Source organism: Anomalospiza imberbis, chromosome 4 (genome assembly GCF_031753505.1).
Source record: "Anomalospiza imberbis isolate Cuckoo-Finch-1a 21T00152 chromosome 4, ASM3175350v1, whole genome shotgun sequence".
Classification (NCBI taxonomy): Eukaryota; Metazoa; Chordata; class Aves; order Passeriformes; family Viduidae; genus Anomalospiza; species Anomalospiza imberbis.
The window spans coordinates 54104942-54126477 of NC_089684.1; the positions used below are offsets into that span (position 1 = coordinate 54104942).

Sequence of the window (21536 nt, forward strand, 5' to 3'; positions counted from 1 at the left end):
TGCACTGTAGACTGTAAGGCCACAAAGGATTTAAGCATGTCATTTAATCATTCTCCAAAAGACAAGCTGAGCAATGTCACATCTTTATCACTGCATATGGCATCACTTACCCTGATAGCTGTAAAAGCAAGAATCACTGTTAGGCATTTAATCCTGTCAGACAGGGATATTAACCTGCTATTTTAGAAGCCATTGCCATCTGATCTGTAGTACTGACAATGATGGCTTCCCAAGGAACAATTCCTTCTGCCAAACCACTGAACGGTACAAACAGCTTTGATGGAAATGGAACTCTAGAGCTGGTCGAGAAAACTTTTGATGCAAATGGAATTTATTTCAGTAAAGACAGTGTGGGAGGAAAAACAGGCTCTTTAAAACATTCATTAACTTCCTGTGGTACATAACAAGTTCATCTCTCTCCCTCATTTGTAAGCATGCACACATACATTATTCACTTATCTGTGCCTACAAGGATAAAATCAAAGAATGACCTCATGCCACAGTTAATGTCCTAGCAAGGATCTCAACCCCAAAGTACACTTCAAGGGGAAGAAGGTGAATAAACAGAGGATTTTGAGTGACAGATTAGACATTTGCTTGCATAGCACTGAGCTGAGACCAAGCACAAGTGCAGGAAGCAACTGGAGTCTAGATTCGGAGCAGAATACAGCCAAACCAGCTGGACTCAGCTGACAATGAGTCTTTCAGACATGAGATGTTTCATTCATATATCACACAATGGCTACATGAGTAATGAACAGATGGGTTTGCTATTCACACCACTTAGTGGAGCATGAAATGATGCACTGACAGGTAGGAGAGAGAAGAATTCGAAGCAGGTGTTGTAGTAACACTACAACAGCATACAGTATGTCAAAATGCAGGGTGCAAAATACTGAACTAAAATGTATTCAGATGCTCTAAAATTAGAAATATTATTTAGTAGCTAAAATTTTTTTAATTATTTTTCAAGCTCAAAGGGCAAAAATTATAATAAGCTAGGACATTTTGGAGTGAACTCTGTAACTAATCCACTCAGGCCTGTATGTCCTTCTGTACTAATGAAAGAGAGACAAGGATCATTTACATATTTGTGCCCTCCAAGCCTGGCTGCTGCAGTGCACAGGGCATGGGACTGAAAGCTGGAGAGGTCTAACAGACTCCAGCTGATGTAACAGGCAGCTGCCCAATTAGTAATGGGTTTGCTCTCTCACAGACACGTTGGTGCTCTGGACACTGTATATGCTGATGAGAGTAAAGTAAAAGAAAAAAAAAAACAACAAAAAAAAAAAAAAAAAAAAAAAAAAAAAAAAAAAAAAAAAAAAAAAAAAAACCAAGCAAATAAAAACCACCAAACAACCACCAGAGTTTTTATCTTCAAATCTATCCTACTTGACTCTCAACTGGAAACTCCAGGATTTGGTTTCTGCCATTATTTGATGGTGTCTGGGACTGGAAGCTGATTTGCCTTGTAAAGGTTACATAAAGAAAACCAAAAGCACTGTTTAAAATCACATCAGTTTCTCTGGGATTTAAGTAAAATCATGCTGATTCTCTCTCAGAAGCCAACAGACCTCAACTTCAAGTTACATTTTGTATTCTTTTTAAGTCTCATGAATGACTTTTTAAAAATAATTCATTAAGTTAGGACTGAAAGTTTTAAATATTTTAACAAGGAATGCATAGCAGATTTCATTTCTTCCTAAAATATTTTAATAAAATATTAACAATTTAAATATAACTAGCAATTACAAAGTAAATTATTTTTTGTGTTATACTAAAAACAGTGCAGTTTTTGCTGCAACTATCATAACGTGAGTGAAATAAAAAATAGCTTCTCTTCCATGAGGAAATCTATCTCTGTGTGAGAAGCTTTGCTTGGGAGCAGTACACTTCCTCATATGTCATTTGTCCTTAGGGTTTTACCCATATTACTTACCTCCTTGGGCTTTTTCTCATAATTTTGGACAAACACATTGCTAAAGACAGTATGTTGGGATTGACACACCGTCCATTTCCACTGTGTGAATGAACAGCAGCTCCAAAGCTCAACAGCCATGCAAAGCTACTGTTAGTGAGACAGAGCTTGGATCTCATGTCCCTGTTGCTTCCAAACTTTATGGCACAATAAAAAAGAGCAGCTGTTCACTTGGAAAGATGAGATGTAATTAATGAGAGCTATAGGCCACTGGGGTGGAACACACATATTTCCATGGAATCTGTGCACAATCCTGACTGAGCCCAGACCCTGGGGTGTGGCCTTTGTGTCCTCTCCCAAAGAGGGGATCCGCAGGAGCACCCTGCAGCTGCGGCTCACGGGCTCTGCACTGACTGAGGAAAGAGACTGCCATCTACTGAGGCAACCCATCTATTGGCAAACAGGGAGTTAATGCAGTGAAGAGGGGATTCATGGTTAAGACAAGGAGTTTAGAGAATTCCCACAGACATCAGCTGTTCACACTGACAAAGACTTAATAAGGAAAAATAATTTCAAGTAAATATTTTTCTTCCCTTCCCTTCCTCCCCAGCTATTTTCCCTTAGTCAACAAACTGATATTCTAATGGGAATTATTCATTCCATGTATCCTTTTGCAACATCTAACCCCTGTAATCCTTTTGCTCTGAAGGACAGAGATTTCTGTGTCTGCTGTTTTGCTGCACTGAAGAAGCAAAGCAAAAAGGTGGAGTATCAGAAGAAGAAAACAGCAACGAGAGTGGAGTGTTGCAAGAAGGAAGGCTTTTGAATGCTCACAGAGTTTACCAAAACATTTATATGGAAAAGTCAGTGGAAAAGATCAAAGAAAAAACAGTAAACATATAGTGAATGAAAGAACATTTCCAGAAACAGCTCATCCCCACTGACAGGCAAGTGTGTTCCTACCATTGTTCCTACCATGAGGATAGAGCTTAATAAGCCTGAGCACTTGAAAAGCATCTCAAAGCAAAGATCTCAGAATAATTGCAAATATTAAGGTTCCTCCTTGCACCAGGTGCTCTTCATAATCAGCTATCAATATCCATCAGAGCCAATGGTGTTCAGGATCTTGCAGGACCCAACTCTAATTGATTAAAAGCCTCAAAACAATGCAATGATGTATGAATTATTGTCTCAAATTTAACCAGAAAAATAAAAAACTAAGAAATAAAATATTTCAGAAGATACTTCATGCTTCTATGTTCCACTAAGATCCACTAATTTTCCTGGAAACCCAGAGAGTTCCTACAGCAAACAAAAAGCTGAAACATTCAGTCACGAATGCCTGTAAGAATATACAGTTAAGTACAGAAATAGCAAACGCTGGGAATGTTGGGTGTCCAGAATGAAAAGCAGAGTTGTGGGTTCACATTAAGAAACTAGGTAGCTTATATAAGCACCTGGTTGTAGAAAAAAAACTAAAAATTTTGTCCTTTGTGATTTTTCAAATGTCGTCCAGCAAGCTGATCTCAAAGCTGAATTTTTATCCCTAACCAAAAATCCCAACCCATTCTTCTCATGATGGAAAGTGAGATGAAGGAAGAGGGTAATTATTTTATACTGGGATAACTCATTTCCATTTAGGTAACTCTGCCCTGATGGAAATAAAACTTTTCTGCTTTACATCTTCCCAGGGCTGTTACAACAAACATTACCACATAGTTTCAGCTGACTGCACCTGTTGCTGACAACGTCACTTCCCAACTGTGCAGAGATTTGGAAATGGTTATTAAACACTTGTCAAAGAATAAAAACAAAATTTAATCTAAATGGACTGTGCTACACTCCATGGGAGACAGCTGGCAGAGCTGCATTGCACTGAGGCCTTCTGTCAGACTCCACAAGGAATGTCACCCAGCTTCACTGGTGGCATATCAGCTGTAGTAGCAGAGTCCCACATTCCACGTTATCTGCTCAAAACGATTCTCCATACAGAGCATGAGACATCTTCCTTGGTTTCTTTATAACAGGCTGCTGAATATGGCTGTACTGAGAAAAATTTAACCCATCTGGTTTGTTAAAAAAGTATCAATATCACTGTTCATTTTTTATCTTCTTTCAAGTAGGACCACTCATTTTTACACATCATTCAAGACAGAAATGCCTGAAGTAATTTCCTATACTATAAACCCTCCAGGAATAAAAAATTAGGCTCACTGGAAAGTCCATATTTTCTGATTACAGCCAACATTTTTATTTGTTTCAATTGTCTGTTGCATAGACACAGTGATGACACATTCTCCCATCTCCCAGGGAGGTCCTGCCATTGACTAGGTGCTTTAAAGAGCAGTCTGGGAAGTAGGTACACACATGATGGATCCCATTCCCACCAGCAAATTGCCTTACAGACAAGTTTGAGAAGGCTCCAACACCCAGCTTGACTTAATTACATAGCCATTACCATTTTTGTCTTGCTGCAGTCATGCATATTTCAAGCAGTGTCTTGCATGATTTGGAGCTAAAGACTCTTAGAGAGATGTGAGGACAGTTTTCTGCTCAACTACCATACATTGTTGGCAAATAACTGATTTCTTCACCATCCAAACTGTTGAGCTACAAGTGGAGAGGGTGAAGGAAGAAACCTCAGGGGAACAGGTCTGATCTCATTTCTTATCAACGGTTCACTGCTGCCAAATGAAGCCATCAAAGAAAAGCCAGCAAACCTTAAACACTCAAAAATTGAAAGACTCAACATCCCTCAGAGAAAAGCTAATGGGATACAGAGCTTTTCACCTCTAGGTCACACGTTCAAATCTGGCTCCTCTCAGAAGCAACAAGACTAGCAGGCTGCTCCTCAGCTGGGTGGAAGGATGGTCAGCCAAGCCCTCACTGCTAGTCACGGAGTTTTGAGAAATAATCCATTGCACACCAGTCCTGCTCTAAAACGAGACTGTAACTTCTGCATTCACAATGTCTTACCATCACAGCCACAAGCACATTAGTATAGAGGATGAGGTAGAAATACACTGCCCAGGATGCTTATTTAAATTCCAACACTTTCATCTTCTGTCATGGTTGACAGTTCCCAATCCAGTGTTATGTACTAACTATTTTATTCAAGATGTTTTTCTTACTGTTTCTGCTTCATATAAATGGTCTGACACACTCGTATCAAGCCTCAGAGGGAAACCAATAGGAAAGAATGCAAATAAAACAGTAGCTAAACTTTTAGGCTACAAAATAATGTTTCTTTCATACAGTAACAGTGTGGAACTGCCTCCCACACACTATTATAGATGTCACATATATAAATGGATTAGAGAAATTAGAGAAATGAGTAAGAGTCATAAGGTCTGATTTAATGGGCAATAGAACAGGACTACCGAGACTTGGAACATGTACTAATTCCAACTGAAGTTAAAATTAACATCTCCACCTGCTGTAATGGCACATGGACGGATCTTTTAGTTATAATTTAGTGATGCTAGTGGAAAAACAAGTACTAAGTTCACATCCAAATATCCAGATGCATATTTAGAATCATAAAATATAAGGGGAAGGATTTCTGGAGGTCATAAGATCCATAAGATCATGACTGATGAAAGCAGGGTAAACTTCCAAGTCAGAGCAAGCTGTTGTGCGTTGTACCAAGCAAAACAGTGAGGATCTCACAACGTCTGGACAACTGTTGTAGTGCTTAACTACCAATGGCTTTCATGGTGAAAAAGTTTATACTAATATCTAATTATATTTTTATGTTCTTTATAGAACATAAGCAAAGGATCAAGTATTTTCCTGAACTGCTGCTAGTCCCACCTCAATAGGAAAGAGAGTTTCCGATCCCATCCGATGTTGTATCTTCTCCCTTTTTTATCTCCTCTTTAACAGGAAAAAATGCAGCAGAAAAAAAGGAAAAAATCTGCCTTTTTGACATCTCAGAATCCATGACACTAACTGTTGTGATTGTCTCCAACACCAGAATGGAAAATCAGTGTAAGCAGTGCACAGTCTCAGCATCAGACTTACAGATGGTGAGGCTGTCTGTGGGTATCCTATTCACTGAGGCATTTTATATATGTATGTGTTTATATACATAAAATCCCACTAATATCTAGTCTCTGTTTTTTGTTTTTTTTTTTATTATTATTTTTTTATTTTCATTCTGGAGTTCCATTCTTGTTATTCAAAAAAAATAAAAAAAAAAAATTTAAAAAAAGAAAAAAAAAAAAAAGAAAAAAAAGCCTGAGGAGGTTATTTCCATAATGGCAGAATGCTTTTGGTGACAGCACAGTTTGCTGCAGGTGATGTTAAAACATAAAATCTCTGCTATATTAACTTCATCACAGTAGTCCCTTGGGATACTTTACTGAAGTATATTCTTATGCTAAAACTCAAATTTAAAAATAAAAATGACCAGAGCTATATTTAGCCCTGTGTTCTAAGCAGCATAAGATGCTGTTAGAACTACACCTCCAATACCTTCAGGAATTTGCTACTTAGCAGTAATTGCCAGCAGAGTATGAACAAGACAAAATATAGTTCTCACAAAGCATCTGATGGAATAAGAAGTGGCATTATTTTCCTTGAACTAGAATCTATTACAGCATTAATGACTGAGATATTCAAAAGCTTTTAACTAACATTCAGATAAGACAGTAGAACACAATGTCAATATCTATGAATATACAAATACATTAAGACAATAGTAACAAGAATTCTCTTCTAATTGACTTCTTTTCCATAAAGACAGCATGAACTGCAGTTCTCCTTGACTCTTCTCTGACACTAAGATACATGTATTCTCATAAATTCAATTTTACTGGGGGGAGAGGAGGGAATATTTGGGGGGGAAAAGAGTGAACAAAACCTGCTCAGTAATTGTTGAATTTCTGATGAAAGCTTATTTTTTCCAAAATAACTGGTGATTTCACATGCTTAATTTCACAAGGAATACTGAAAGGACTTGACTTTCAGTAGGTGATGAGGATGCTTTTATGAGGCAACAAGACATACATATAAAGTCATTAGTGATTTTTCAAAAGGTACATTTGTTCCTAGATCACATGTCCGGGAGACTGAGCAACCAGCAGAATCACAAAATCATAGAATAGTTTGGGCTAGAAGGGACCTTCAAGATCATCTAGTTCCAACTCCCCTGTCATAGGCAGGGACACCTTCCAGTGCACAGCAGGTTCCTCAAAGCCCCATCCAGCCCGGCCCTGAACGCTGTCAGGGATGTGGCATCAACAGTTTCTCTGAGCAACCTGCTCCAGTGTCTCATCATCCTCACTGTAAAGAATTTCCTCTTAATATCCAACCTAAACCTGCCCTCTTTCAGTTAAATGCTGTTTACCCTTGTCCTGTCACTACATGTCCATGTCAAAAGTCCTTCTATACCTCTTGTAGTCCACTTTAGGTACTGGAAGGTCTTCCTGGAGCCTTTTCTTCTCTAGGCTGAACAACCCCAACACTCTCAGTCTGTCTTCATAGCAGAGATTTTCCAGCCTTCTTGTGGCCTCCTCTGGACTTGCTCCAGCAGGTCCATGTCCTTCCTGTGCTGGAGGCAGCCCTGCAGGTGGGGTCTCAGCAGAGCAGAGCAGAGGGGCAGAATCCCCTCCCTGGCCCTGCTGCCCACGGTGTTTTGGATGCAGCCCAGGACACATTAGGCTTTCTGGACTGTGAGTGCACATGGCTAGCTCATGTTGAGGATCTCATACACCAACACACAGTAATATTACACACTCATGTAGGACAGGACTTGAATGCAATACCTTACCCAGTGGCAGCTGATGACAGAAGTCAGTGAGACTGCACATAATTACCCAAGCTGGAATTTTGCCCAGATGCCCGAGTTAACAACCTAGAACATACATACCACGGATCTTTAATTACCACCAGTGTTCACGACCTCAGTTTTATGCACCATCTGAAGTGTGCCCTGGGAAATAAGCAAAGTCTCTAGTATACATGACTGAGTGAAAAACAGTAAAGATTTAGGTGATTTGTAGGGAGAAAAGCAAAGCATTGGTTAGAACTGCAAAGATCTCCCTAGGAAGGTAATAGAGATACAAAATCTGATTTTTGTGACAAATGACTTTCAGCTAGCAAGATCTCATGAAGGAGAAAAAAAAAAAAAAACCAACACCCCTTATCTTTCATCAGTCAAAGCAAATTTGATGATTCTGCCTCTTGATTTAATGTTGCTCTACCCAGGTATATAAGGGAATTTCAAAGATACTGTACTATTTAAAGAAACTCTTACTGCCTTAAATCTTTTAAAGAATATACTGATTGCATTACCAAGAGATCAGAAGCACTGGTTTTTATAGAATTTCTGTTGTTACCACCTTCACCTGACTGTGATTTTTTATTTTTCATTTTCCTCTGTATTGTGATACTTAGGAACAGTGAATTGTTAGATGCATTCCCATTGTTGAAAAAGGTTTTATTTCTTCATGTCCCTTAAAAAACATGTTGAGGTACTCTTTAACATGAGTTAAATTGGTTTAAGCAAAATATTTTTTAGAAAATAGCTCTACCAGAGAGATTATGAAAAGCAGAACAAAATCAAGTTTTCCTTTAGCATCTACTGTAATTCATCAGTGAGCTGGCTACTTCTTTAATTGGACAGAACTATCTTTGTCACTGCCTGTCTCTTAAAACTATCCATTGCAACAGTACATACATAGCACTGAATTTACTCTGACACGAGAGTTGGGGAACAATTGGCAGGAAGAAAAAAATCGATGGCTTTAAACTGGTTTAAAACATTTTATTTGGTTTCCATTTTTTAAAATTCATTCTAACTAGGAAATTGGAAGAATCCTTATTTTTCATTCAGATTTACTCCTAAGACCTAGAGAGGTTGTTGGCCACAAGAGTATCCATTTTATGTATGATAGAGTTAAGGAGGTACCAAATCAGGCACAGATGCCTGTGTCAGAGCCTGAGCCCCTTCTCTGACACTTTGCTGAATTACACAGACTGCAAGGTAAAACGATGTGTTCATTTCCTTACCCTTTCCTTGTTAATGTGTCATTCTCCAGTCATTTTCCTCAGTATATTTTGGCTACAGCACAGATGACCCATTGTAATTTGCCTGCGAAGTCTCACTCGGAAGGTCTCAGCTGTTTGGTTTTACTCAGAAATGTGACTGCATAAAGATTTCACATTTTTATTGCTATTTTTCTTTTACTCTACTGCCCCTGTAGAGTCTCAGTGAAATCTGTTCAGTGGAATAACACGAGCAGGGCATGCTGCTTTCTGCCCCTGCTCGTCCTGCAAATCTAACTCAGTGAACAGAGGAGGAACTGGATTTTATTCTGGCCCACACTTCGTCAGCAGGACCATTAATGAAGTTCCAGCATTTTCACCTGCACCACCACATTAACAGAAACTTGTTTAACACTGCAGTAACAAGGAACAAAAGTACAGTAGGAATTCACAGTGCTGCTCTGGCACTCACTTTATCCTCCAGTTCTCTTTGAAGGAAGGATTAAATCCACAGCTGAAATAAAAATCTCACTTGGAAAAAAAAACAAAACCCACAATCAAAAAAACCCTTCAACATACAGAATCCTTCTTTACTATGTTAAATCCAGATTTTCAATAGTATTACTCTGCTGTAAAATCAAATAGAATATCCAAATCACAGTAATTCCTCAAAAAAATGGGAATTGTTATTTGTTAGTTACTTATAATTGGTGTTCCTATACAGAAATATGCTCTGTTAAATAAGAAGTGGACAGTTTTGACAGTTCCTGGTTTTGCAAGCAATAAATCCCACAGTGGCAAATACTCTGACCATCTTCAGGCAAAAGACATTTCAGTAGAGTCTTGGGGTTTTAGGGGTTTATCAAATTTTTGGTTATGGTTCTTGATGGGGTTTTTTTACCCTATGGCAAACCATGCTATCAGTAACAGAGCTATTTTTTTCCAAAAAAAAAAAAACAGGTCAAACTTCTTTTTAATTAAGATGCCAGAATACTACTAATGTTCAGGAAGGTATCTGAGATTTTAAAAATGAATGCAGACCTATTAGCAAACAGATTGACAAAGCTCTCTTATATATGGGCAAAAGAACAGGAAAAAGGCCCTGAAAACTGTAAAGTGAAGTAACCAGGGAGCAAATGAGTTTAAGTCCATGTACAGGCAATTAGAAATCAAGTAAGCAACCAATAGCAACTGAATTAGTACCATAATTCTGATTCCCTCTTTGGCTTTTCGGCACTTATTAGAAGCTTAGAGGTTTTGTGAGCATTTTTCCTACAATAAGCCTTAACATCTACAAGTGGTGTTCAAAATCCTATTCATTACCAATGCCAAAAATATGAAAGGACATTACCCAGCACACACAGGCAGGAGCCAATTCATCTAAACTCAGCATGAAAATGTGCTGTTACTATTCAAACCAGAGGGCACAACATGCAATGAGGCACTGGCTGGCCTTTGTTGCTGAAGAGTTGATCAAATTATCAAGTAATATTCATCCTGATTTAAAAGAAGGGGGAAAAAGACAGTAAACTGAACTTTACGATGAATAAAAAATAAGCTTTCTTCAAGTCTAGCAACTGAACAAAAACTTCAGTCTTTTTTCTGATTTAGGACTACTAAAACACCATTGAAAAACAAGGAGAGCAGATAGCAAGCTACAGCAGCCAGTCAAATCACATCTCACTGGAGATCTCTGTGAGCAATCAGGGCACAGTTAAGGGATGAGCCTCATGAACACACACTCAGGAAGTCACCAGGGCTCAGCTGATTTACTGGTTAACAGCACCTGTGGTGAGTTTGAGTCCTTTGAAGAACTACAGTGCAAAGAAAAATGAGACTCAGTTCCCAGAAAGTCCAAATCCAGAAAGTCATTGGTTAGATACCAGCCAAAGAACATAAAATAGCTAAGGCAGTACCTATCCTTCCCTTGTCTTCATGCAGGACTCCCAGACAGACATTCACAAAGCAAATTATGGCCTGGGAAAATAAGTCTCCAGAAGATTAAAGCCTACAGAAGGTAATTCAGAATCACAACCTGTTTCTTTTTGAAAGAAGTGAACAAATGTGAAACTTGGCTTCTCAGCATCAAGTTAGCTCATGAAAACATCTTGAATACTGACTGCTGTCTAACCACAGGGCCACAGACACACAGAGAAATCTCACAGCAAGAGAAAGTCCTCAGAGAGATGCCAGAAGAACTGAAAGAGAAAAGAATGAAAAAATCCTCAACAGTTGAAGATTATTTTCAGCCTTTATTGACCAGAACATTGTGTGTGATCTACAGTTTTATCCTGATGGACATTTTGTGTAGGAAAGCTCCAATCCCAGCTCTGCTCTTGGATCCACTGGACACCAGAGTCCCTTGCTCTGAGGTTTCTCAAAATTAATCTCAGCTCTGCAACTGGCCCAGTAGCTACAGCACATCACCCAAGCCCCCTGCAATTCAGATAATTCACCTACGCAGTACTTAAAATATATCTTGTCTATAAATTTTAATCTAAAGCATTGTTATGTCCTTAGATGTAGGATGACAATCATATAATTTACATTTACATCACACTTCCATACATCATACATGCTCCTCTCATTGTGCTTTCATTAGGTAATCCTGGTATAAGCCTACAGTGTGACTGAGCAGTGTTTTTTTAACCTCACCTTTCAGTATTTCATTCATCCTGTAGTAGCCTTTTACCCTGGAGTTTGCTGGAAATTTTTTTTCTGCCTTTTTTTTTTTTCCCATTTTTTCTGTTCCTTATTACTTGGCAGCCCAAGGGAAGCAAGGTTTGGATCAACTTTCAGGGACTCCATGGAGGAAGTACAAAATATTAAAACTCACCCAGCCCAATACCTATTTCATTTAATGTTCACTGGAATATTTATTGGTCAAGGCACTTCGTTAAATGTGAGACTATATGCAAGGGCACTTTACCTAAAAAATAAATCTGATCAGGATAAGGACATCAGTTTGGATATACACTATACTTATAGGGAGTGGTTTTCATAACATGAACATATTTGTCTTCTACAAGCAATTACTTCAATGGCCAAAGAATACAGAAAATTAAAGAGAGCACTTAAAACATTGAATCAGATTTTGTTTTGCAGTTCATTATCAAAAATGCACTCAAAAAATAAAAGAACAAACAAAGGAAAGAGGTCAGGGTAGGGTAATCTAGCTGCACTGGAGGAAAATGCCCATGTTAAGTGCAGTGTTACTCAATGAAGCTTAGCAAATTTTAAAGACAAATGTTAACAGATACTTCATAAAGCAATCAAAACATGTTTTTGCAGCACCCTCTTCCTTCGACTTTACTCTCTCTTTGTTCCTTTCAGAGAGGGCTATAGAAAATGATTTGGTATAAACAGGGGATTACTTTCTTCTCTCATTGCTCATTCCCCATTTGCTCTGTTTTGACAGCACAGCCCATTATTAAAGCAATAACACAAATACAATTCTGCTTGCTCCACGGTACACAGCAGTCACAGGTATTTTTACTTACTGAAATGGAAGTAGAAGGGGATGAGTAGCAAGCCAGGTGGTTTCCAGATTCTATTTGTTTCTCAAAAGCCAGAAGAGGGTATGGATACAACATATCTTTTTATGTTCTGCTGTGCATCCCTTTGCGGTGGGTTGGGTCAGATCAGCATCACTCACTGTACCAAGCCCCAGGGGCAGGAAAGAAAGGAAAGGGTCATGGCACTGCTCTCCTTTCTGTGGAGCCATGCACAAGGAATGCAACAACCACATGCCCACTCTTGGAAGCAGTCTGGCCGTTAATGCTGCCTTTGAAATTTTCTAACTTCACATTAAGCCCCAGCTGAGCTGTAATACTACTGCTAAGTCCTAGGAATTCAGAAAATTACTACATTTTCATAAATCATGTCAAGTTCTCAAATTCTCCCTCCTGCACACAGTCCAGTCTTGAAAACAATAATCACTTTCATTTCCTAGGTTGGGTACAGTTTGTGACAGCTACGTAAATCTGTAAGATGTCCACATTGCACCAGATTCACACCACAAGAAATGAGAACAGAATCCAGCCCTATAGTTTCACTCTTTGAAGTGTTTCCTGGTATGTTCCAATTTGCTGAACTGCTTTTAAATTTGAATTCCCAGTGCCACAAAGACACAGTCAAACCAAAAAGAGTATTTAGCAAAATTTAAATAATAGCAAAATTTCTAAATCTATTTGATAAACAATATCTACATGTAGGACACAGACTGTATGGTCAAAAATACAAGTGAATAATTATACTGATAACAAAAACTATTTTCACACAAGCAAGGTGAACAGGATTTGGCTGGGAATCCCTAGTGGAGGAAGAGGCTGAAGGCAAAGAAAACCAAAAGGAGAAACAGAACTCCCCAAGGCTCAGTGTTGCTATGTCAGCATCAATGTGGGTACTGCTCTGTTTTATCTTACAGAGAGATGTGAACTTTAGCTACATTAGAAGCCAGCTCTATCTACAGCTGTTCTTTGACATCTGAGGCCAGATGGCTCCCAAAAAAGGCTTATTTAAGACATTGCAATCCTTACCAAAATGGAAGCTGGTAATGCTAATAGTAGGATAATGTGAGAGAAAGTGCAGTGGCACATGGTAAAGAAAAGCAAAGGTGATAAGAATCAGTTCTCTGCTCCATCTATTTGAAGCACAGCTGCTGCTTAGCCATCACAGGTTCTGTTCTAACACATTCCTGTAGCATAAGTCCTATTTTTTTTAATCACTTGGGTTGTGAAGGCACAAATTAATAGTTTCTCTACAATAAGTACCATTTTGTCTGATTATCACTGATGTTCTAACAACAAGAAAGAAAAAGGCATTAACTCCTGACAGCACTTCACTTTCAGAGTTGGCCTCAATATTTGTTTTCTGCTTCTCTCTTGTCCCCTCCATTTCAATTTTGGTCACTTGCATATTCAGCAACATGCTTTACAAAGCGTTGTATCCCACACTGCTTCCTAACCAAGCTTTGGCAGTGTTCATAGCTAATCCAAGAGTTTGCACAAGTCCATAGCACAAGGTCAAGTATAATTATCTTCTCCACTTTTCCCCCACTCCCTCAAGGCAATAATAGCTTCAGGGAATTAAATACAGGATCAAAAATGAGAACTCTACTCCTATTAATTGACCTGCATTTTCAGAAGCATTACAGGGGGAATGTCAGGGTTTCAGGTGCGGCAGAATAAAGATATTAGCACCTGCTGCCATGTGTGAGGCTTCCTTACTTCATTCATACTGTTTGGAGCTCACACAAATTGCCCACACAGCATTTCTCTAGTTTTGGGCAGAGGCTGCAAGAAGTTTAAGCTACATACCAGATGCAAAGTTATGCCTATGTGAGCTTTCATTTAACATGAATTTTTCAGTCCAACATTGTTCCAAATACTCTATTTCATCTTTCTCCACATATGTGCAATTCCTTGCACATCCTTCTCCTTACACAGCAAATGACAAGTCATCTAAAATTCACTGAGTACTTTAAAGAAGGCAGAATGACAAAGCCAATATTCACACTTTCTGGTGGTTTAAATAAAGAGAAAATTACAGGAGAAACACAGAGAGAAGAAGTAGGAAGAAATTAAGCAAAGGTTGGATTTTCAAGAGTATGAGTTTCCTTGTTTGCTCCGGAAGCAAGTCATGATCTGCCAGAAGCATGCTATAATCTATTTCACAGTGCTAGGATTAGAACTTATAGACTAGCAGCATGTATTAAAGACAGAAGTCATTCTTTTTTATTAAAAATTAAGGGACACAAAAACCCCTAAAAAGACCCTGTAAGCTAAAATTCAGAAAAACATCTTCTATGTTATCTGCAACCATGGAATGTGGTCACTCTAGGATATCTCATAGATATCAGCAAATTAGATAAATCTATCAAATTTTCTCCAGATCTGCTGCTGACATATTCTGCCACAGATTGCCTTCTCCTTCTCATCACAGAGGAGAAGCATGCACCCAGCATGCAAACTCAACATTTTCATAGCACTGAAGCTGATCCCCATGAGGATCATCATAAAGCTCTGACACAGCATTCTTACCACTGAATTCCCTCCACTGGCTTTCATTCAAGGACACCTTCCTTGGCCTCTGCAGTGAGCCTTTGCACAGCCTACGTTTCCACTGCTTGACTCTCTCCAGTATGCTCAAACACACCAGCAACAGCAACCTCAAATAGCCTTTTGTCCTGTCACCTGGAACTCTGACACATCCAGCCCTAGAAATGCTGTCTCAGGACCAGCTCAAAAGGTTCTTCTGTCAAATCTATTTCTCTTAAAGGTTAGCAGTTAACTATGACCAGACACTGTCTCCTTCTGCTTACCCTTAGGGACTGATTTTTGCCTAGCTAACCATGGGCCACATCATGGTTGTCATCCCAAGTTTCCTTCCCTTCATGAGTTTTGAAACATCTTATTTTGATCGAGCTCACAAGCTCCCTGAAACATAATTTCTCATTTACCACTATATGTTTGCACAGTTCTTGGAGCACTATGACCAGATCTGACTAAGAGTGCCCAGTACAACAAGAGTATAAATACAACCAGTTTTCAGTTTGTCCTGGTTTGGACAACCAAAACCACTACACAGTTTCTGTTCATTTTAGTACCAGACAAAATAAACACCATACGAGTCTTCTTTATAATCAGCAATTGAGCATGTATTTTCTATTCTCCTCAATTCTCATGTAAGCACGCAGAATGACTCTGTCCATGCTGAATCTTTATAATCAGCAATTGAGCATGTATTTTCTATTCTCTTCAATTCTCATGTAAGCACACAGAATGACTCTGTCCATGCTGAAGACAGAAGTCCTGCTATATTGCTCTTTTCTGCTTTGGGAGGTTTGTCTCATGCAGGCTTAGGATGACCAGCACTCCTCATTCTGTTCCATAAGTAAAAAGAGGCACACCACTGCCCTCACTGATATCTGGGTAGAGCCTCCACTCAGGTGTGCCCAGAAGCTGGGGAGGAAAAACACCACAGTAAAATCTCTGTTGGGAAGAGCAGACACAAAGAGTTGCTGCAAAGGGAATGGCACTGCAGAGGGCTGAGATGCAGGAGGGGGAGGGAGGTTAGTGCTCTTCTCCCACCAACACTAATAAAACCATAGCAGAAGAGAAGAGAGTTTCACTCTGCAGAATCATCAGACTCAACAAATATTGATTTGCACGACAGAGGAATTGCTGGACTAAGCCTGCCACAACCTGCACAGCGGGGAGCCCGGAGAGGCATCTGCAGAGGGAAGCCTGGGCATCAGTGTTGCCATCAGCAGCTGTTTTGCACAGCTTTTACTCACAACATGCTTTGCCTGGGATGGGCTATCAGTCCCTTCCCTCTGCAGTCCCCTGGGATACCCAGGGCACTGGTGTGGAAAGAGTTAAGATAAGGAAAGCCATCAAAGCTACAGGGGACTCTTTCAAATTGCTTCTTGTGGGGCAAAACACAAATGTTAAAATACACATTAATTTTCTTCCCCATAGCAGGAGCTTTGCAGATATTGACAACTCTCTCAGGATGAAGCTTACAGCAGCTGCATTAATTTATACTATTGAGCTATAATGCTTTTAATTTATTTTCTAATTTGCTTCACATCCCCAAATTCCCTAAACTGTTTCTGTCTGTTTAATATAAAGGTTAGGCAAGGCTCTACCAGATAAATCCACCTTAAGGCTATCAGAAACCTTTTGTGAGGCAAAAGCATTCTCCTTCCAAAGAGGCCTTTCTTCTGTTCATGAAAAGACTATTAATAACACAATTATTCCTGTTGAAAGAAAAGGCCATAATTAATAGACTCAAGAGCAAAACATCCATCCTACAGGAAAACAGATTTTCTCTTCCTGGAGGCAATATTTTAAATCCAGAGTATTCCTTTGGATTTAGAAGCTGCTAAATCTAGAGAATAATGAAAAATAATAGAGACTGAAAAATAAAAAAAAGTTTCAGATTCCATTAATAGCTCAGCACTGAAAGCAGAAAATGAGAGGCTACACTTATTTCCCAGCAGTCAATTAGACTTACCTTTCACACCATGGCTTGAACTACATGATCTGCAAATATATTTTACACATGTTAAACCAAAGCTCAGCATTTGAACTATATAGGCATATATTTTTTAAGGATACAGCTACTTCAGAAGTATTTCCCTTATTTGCAACCTCATTCTGTTAGCTGGTAGCTGAACAAAATATTAACAAGCTTTCTGTGCAGTGCTAGAGGAAAAAGAGCATGGAAAAGAAGGACAAGATAAATGAAGAGCAGAAAGCAGAGTGATACCAGAATTTTTTGAAAGCTAGTGGTCTCCAAACTTTCACAGCTATTAGCTGATCAGCATCACTCTTGCACCAGTGATAACCTACCCAATCTCAGCTGTGCTGGAGGAGAACAGTTAGAGTCTGCTCCACACCTCACCACCTTAAAAAACACATATTTGCTAGAATTGAGCCCCATTTTGATTTAAAGTGAACCTAATTAAATGGAATACATGCAGGGAGATAGAGAGACTCGTTGACTGGGTAAAGAGTAGGAGCCTGGAGCTGTAGTGATAAAAGTGAAGTACCAGGGGTGTTGCCCCAGCCAGCTGTAAGTTCATTTCCATTCTGTAGTATTTCACTGGCATGACAGCTGTTCGTCTGTCGTGCTTCTAATCAGCTGCAAATGTCTGGGGGGCTGTCGTGTGTCCATTTGTCACCACTGGCTTCTCCTCGTTCACACAGAGGCATGCCAGCATCTCTGCTCTTTTGCCATGTTAATCACAGTGTGGCTTTGGTGGCTTGGGTTTCGTCGCTTTTTTGTTTTTGGTTTTTTTTTTTGTTTTGTTTTGTTTTTTTGGGGTTTTTTTAGGGTTTTTTTGGGGGTTTTGGGGTTTTTTTGGGGGGGGTTTGTTTTTTTGGGTTTTTTTTTGGGGGGGGGTGTCCCTTTTCACCCCCTCCCCTCTGCCATGTTCCCATATACCTTTGGCACTGGAGAAAAGATCTCTGTTCTGTTTTCTCCCCTATCATGATTTACCTTTACTTTGTCCAGTGTTACCCTGTGCAATGTTTTGGTTATCCTACTTCCTACCATTACTACATGCTCATACTAATAAACACTAAATATCACAGTTCAGAAGCTACTCTCCTTTTATCTTAACTGTGTTGCTGGAGGAGATTTCTTCAGAGCAGACAATGATTCAGCATCTTTCTTTATCAAAATCACACCAGAGTGTTAGGTGCTTCTCTGCCTGAGCCCCCATTGGGTGTAATGTGTCACCCAACACTCACTGAATTTGAAGAGTGCAAAGTCACATTACAAACACCACAAATCACTCAAAGTAAAATGCCTAAACCAGTACAAAACACTTCACTTGTGTTGCAAAAATAAAGTTGCTGTTCCGGACAACTGTGACCTTTAAGTGTTCAGTGTACCGAGCCAAAAAAGGATATTTTGCTGCCACCTTTACAATAAAAGATTTCTAGTATGTCCTACAGAGTGTCTAAACCCACAGCTTTTGGTGGTGAAACTGCTGTGTCAGTATTGTTAATTGTACATAGACACAAGCCCACGTATAGACTTATACACAAATATAAGGATGCTGTAGCATATGGTATTTTAAAGTAAACTATGTAGTTACCTATTTCATTACTATACTCAGTACTTCCCCATCAAAACCAAGTCAACACAGAGCACTGCATGAAGAACTCTGGGATGACAGAAACTAAGAAACAATCTGAGAGTTGAGGAGGCCTTCTAACAAATTTCACTTTGACTGTATACTTTGTGAGAACTAGTTGTTTAATAATTATAAAGTGTTTTGCATATAAAAAGCAAGAGCTGTAGACATTTTCAGTATTTTTCTACAGCAAAGAATCAAAAAACAGTGACTACTGCTGGGTTTGGTCTTGGTTTGGTCGCACCAAAAATTCATGCTTCACTTGCAAAATCTCATATGACAACAGCTATCATTAAAATCTGCTTATTCTTTGTGTTGTTTCAGGCTTAATGCACATCCTCTAAAGTGACAGGCTACACAGGCACCCTTCAGGGAAAAATCTGCAGAGTATCATTACATTTGGATAGCCAGGCCTAAGGTGAAAATACTCATCAGTATAAGCTTGTTAGCTTATAAATCTGCTACCATTTACAACAAGGCTAAAACAGCTCCTTAGAGGAGTTCAAAACATATACCATCAACTCAGAGGACAGCATCTGTCACAGGAAAAGATAGGTGAAACACATTTTGCATTAATTCAGCACAGTCCCCACAGAATTCCTTGGCAGAAGCCATCCTGCCACCGCCCCAGGGGCCAAAATGGCAAAACAAGCCTCTCAGGTTTGTGCTGTGCCCTACATCTCACACACACAGACACAAATCTGCCATTAACCTCTCCATGCACCTCAACAGGCCGTTGTTGCAACACAAATCTGTGCAGCAGAGCAGCAAACTGCAGTTAAGGAGACACATGGCCGTTGCCTATGCTTTACATCTGGCAACTCCATCCTTTGCACTTCCAAAGGCAAACCTTTAAGCCCTTCTCCCAATGCTCCTGGCTATCCCTGTTCTGAAGGATATCCACATTTTCCACTTGCTAGTACTTGCAAGCCAAGCTTTTACAGTTCAGGAGCTCTCTTTCACAGATCTTTTCAGAATTCTGTCTTTTATTAGGCTTCTGTGATATTTGCCACAAGGAGGAAAAGGAGGGAAAATACCCACCTATCAGTTCCTGCTAGATTAATTCCTGTAGATTTCTTCTTTCATAGACCTTTGTGAGTTTATATACATATAAATAAAGAGGGGGCCGTTGTTAACCCTCTATAAAAGAATGAGTCTCTTTTATCTTTCACCCATGGATTGGCAAGACATTCTAATGTCACTAGTTTTCCCACTTCCAATATGAGTGCAACTGACTGCATTGAGGTCAGAGCTTAGCTCACCTCAGTTACGTGTAAGACAAGAGAGCTTCTTCAGCTGGCAAAAAGATGATAGAAAGCAACACCCAGGAGAATGAAAAAATCTTTCATTTTGTATTCTAATTTTTGGTCATTGGAAGCTGCTTCTCTATGGTGATGCTAATTTGTTTTTTAAAAATGAGACTCCCCCCTGGGATGAAAATCTCCTCAGAGGTCTCTGGCCTTTTGTTTCAAATTCCTTGTGAAGTCCTTAGGGTTGAAAATGCGGCTGCTTCTTAATACATTCAATTTTCCATGTGTTAGGGTCAGTAATCCAGTCCCATGCAGAGCAGGATCTTCCAGTTGGTTCTGAGCTTCCATGACGACAGTGAGCAGGGAGATAAACATTATGGAGACACACAGAGCCTCCAACAGCAGTACCTCACAAGAACACTATCCAGCCTGCCTTTCCTTCTCTTCTTTTTTCTTTAAATAAATCATCAGTGAATATGTGCCTTGTGGTTATGCTCCTATGAGAAGCCATCTGACAAACCATAATTAAAAACCATCCGAAAAAATCATTCACTGCATTTTTAACATCTGCTTTTAAATCCTTTTTAGATTTTCCTACCTATTTTGGGTGCACAGTGTATGTAAAACCCAGCACACAAAGGGAGAAGCGTTCATCTCACACCACTTTATCTTTGAAGTGCTGATAAGAGGACCTAAAAATGCTAATACACTTGGAAATTCCCTACAGAGCCATAATGAACAGATTTCTATAAACCTCAGTATTCTGCCAGTGTGTCGGGTGAGAGAATTCTTCAGTAAAAGCATTTTTCTTCCTCATCCATGCTGCATACCTCAGACAACAAGCAAAGTAGAGCAACACTTTACAAAATCTACATTTGCTCTCCCTTTCTGCATGTGTGTATTAAGAGTCTATATGTTTAAATTCATGCAGCCCACCCTGAATTGACCAGCTGCCATACTACTGGGCAGGGGAGTTAAAAACCAAGAGCTAAATTAACTTCAGGTCGGTACAGAGCAGTGGCCCAAACCAATTCAAATGTAAGAGAAAGTGGCTCAGTCTAACCTGAGGGCAGCATGCGACTCCCTAGCAACCACAAGCAGCAGATGGGCTTTTCCCTCTGCCTCTCTCTCTTACAAAGGGTAGCAAAGTTGTCCAGTGATTAAAGCTGCTGGGAGACAGGAACCTGGATCACTGAGCAAGATGTATATTATCCAAGAAGAATCTTGTTCCTTACAGATTCCTCCTGGTATATCTGTAAAACAGAGAACATGCTATCCTCCAATCCTTCCAAAATAGCAGGAGGTTCACGGACATAGAGACACACAATTTTTTTGGAGGAAAAAAGCACAGGCTGGAGAGGGCTTAATATTTTCAAGGAAACACAATACTAACAACTACACTTGGATGGTAACAAAAACAACAAAAAGTTGGAAATGAAACGGCATTTTTCATCAAAAGATGACAAAGCATTGTGCAATGGATCTCTACCTCCTTATTTTTAAATGAGGACAAAACAGAAAAGATTTGCCAAGCCCATCCACTAAGTGAAAACTAAGACTAGAGAACCTGACTCTGTTATTAGGTACCAACCATCCTGGGAAAAAGGACTTTGTTCATGTGACTATATCTGACTTGGGCTTAAATATATTTAATTGCCTTCCTAAAATTTTGATGTGTATAAGGCAGTATTTCAGATTGGAGTGGAAGCTGAATTAATATAATAAAACA

The 21536-nt window shown here is 39.3% G+C and overlaps 1 protein-coding gene and 1 long non-coding RNA gene across 7 annotated transcripts in view; both read right to left on the minus strand.

The window, feature by feature from the left end:
* The window catches only part of SORCS2 (sortilin related VPS10 domain containing receptor 2), a 540320-nt gene that overhangs the window by 454674 nt on the left and 64110 nt on the right, over positions 1-21536 (minus strand). The window lies entirely within an intron of this gene.
* LOC137473449 (uncharacterized) lies at positions 7697-17202 on the minus strand. Its single transcript, XR_010998808.1, has 3 exons — positions 16928-17202; positions 8933-9068; positions 7697-7853 (listed from the first exon to the last, which is right to left on the minus strand). It is a non-coding gene; the product is annotated as an uncharacterized lncRNA (long non-coding RNA).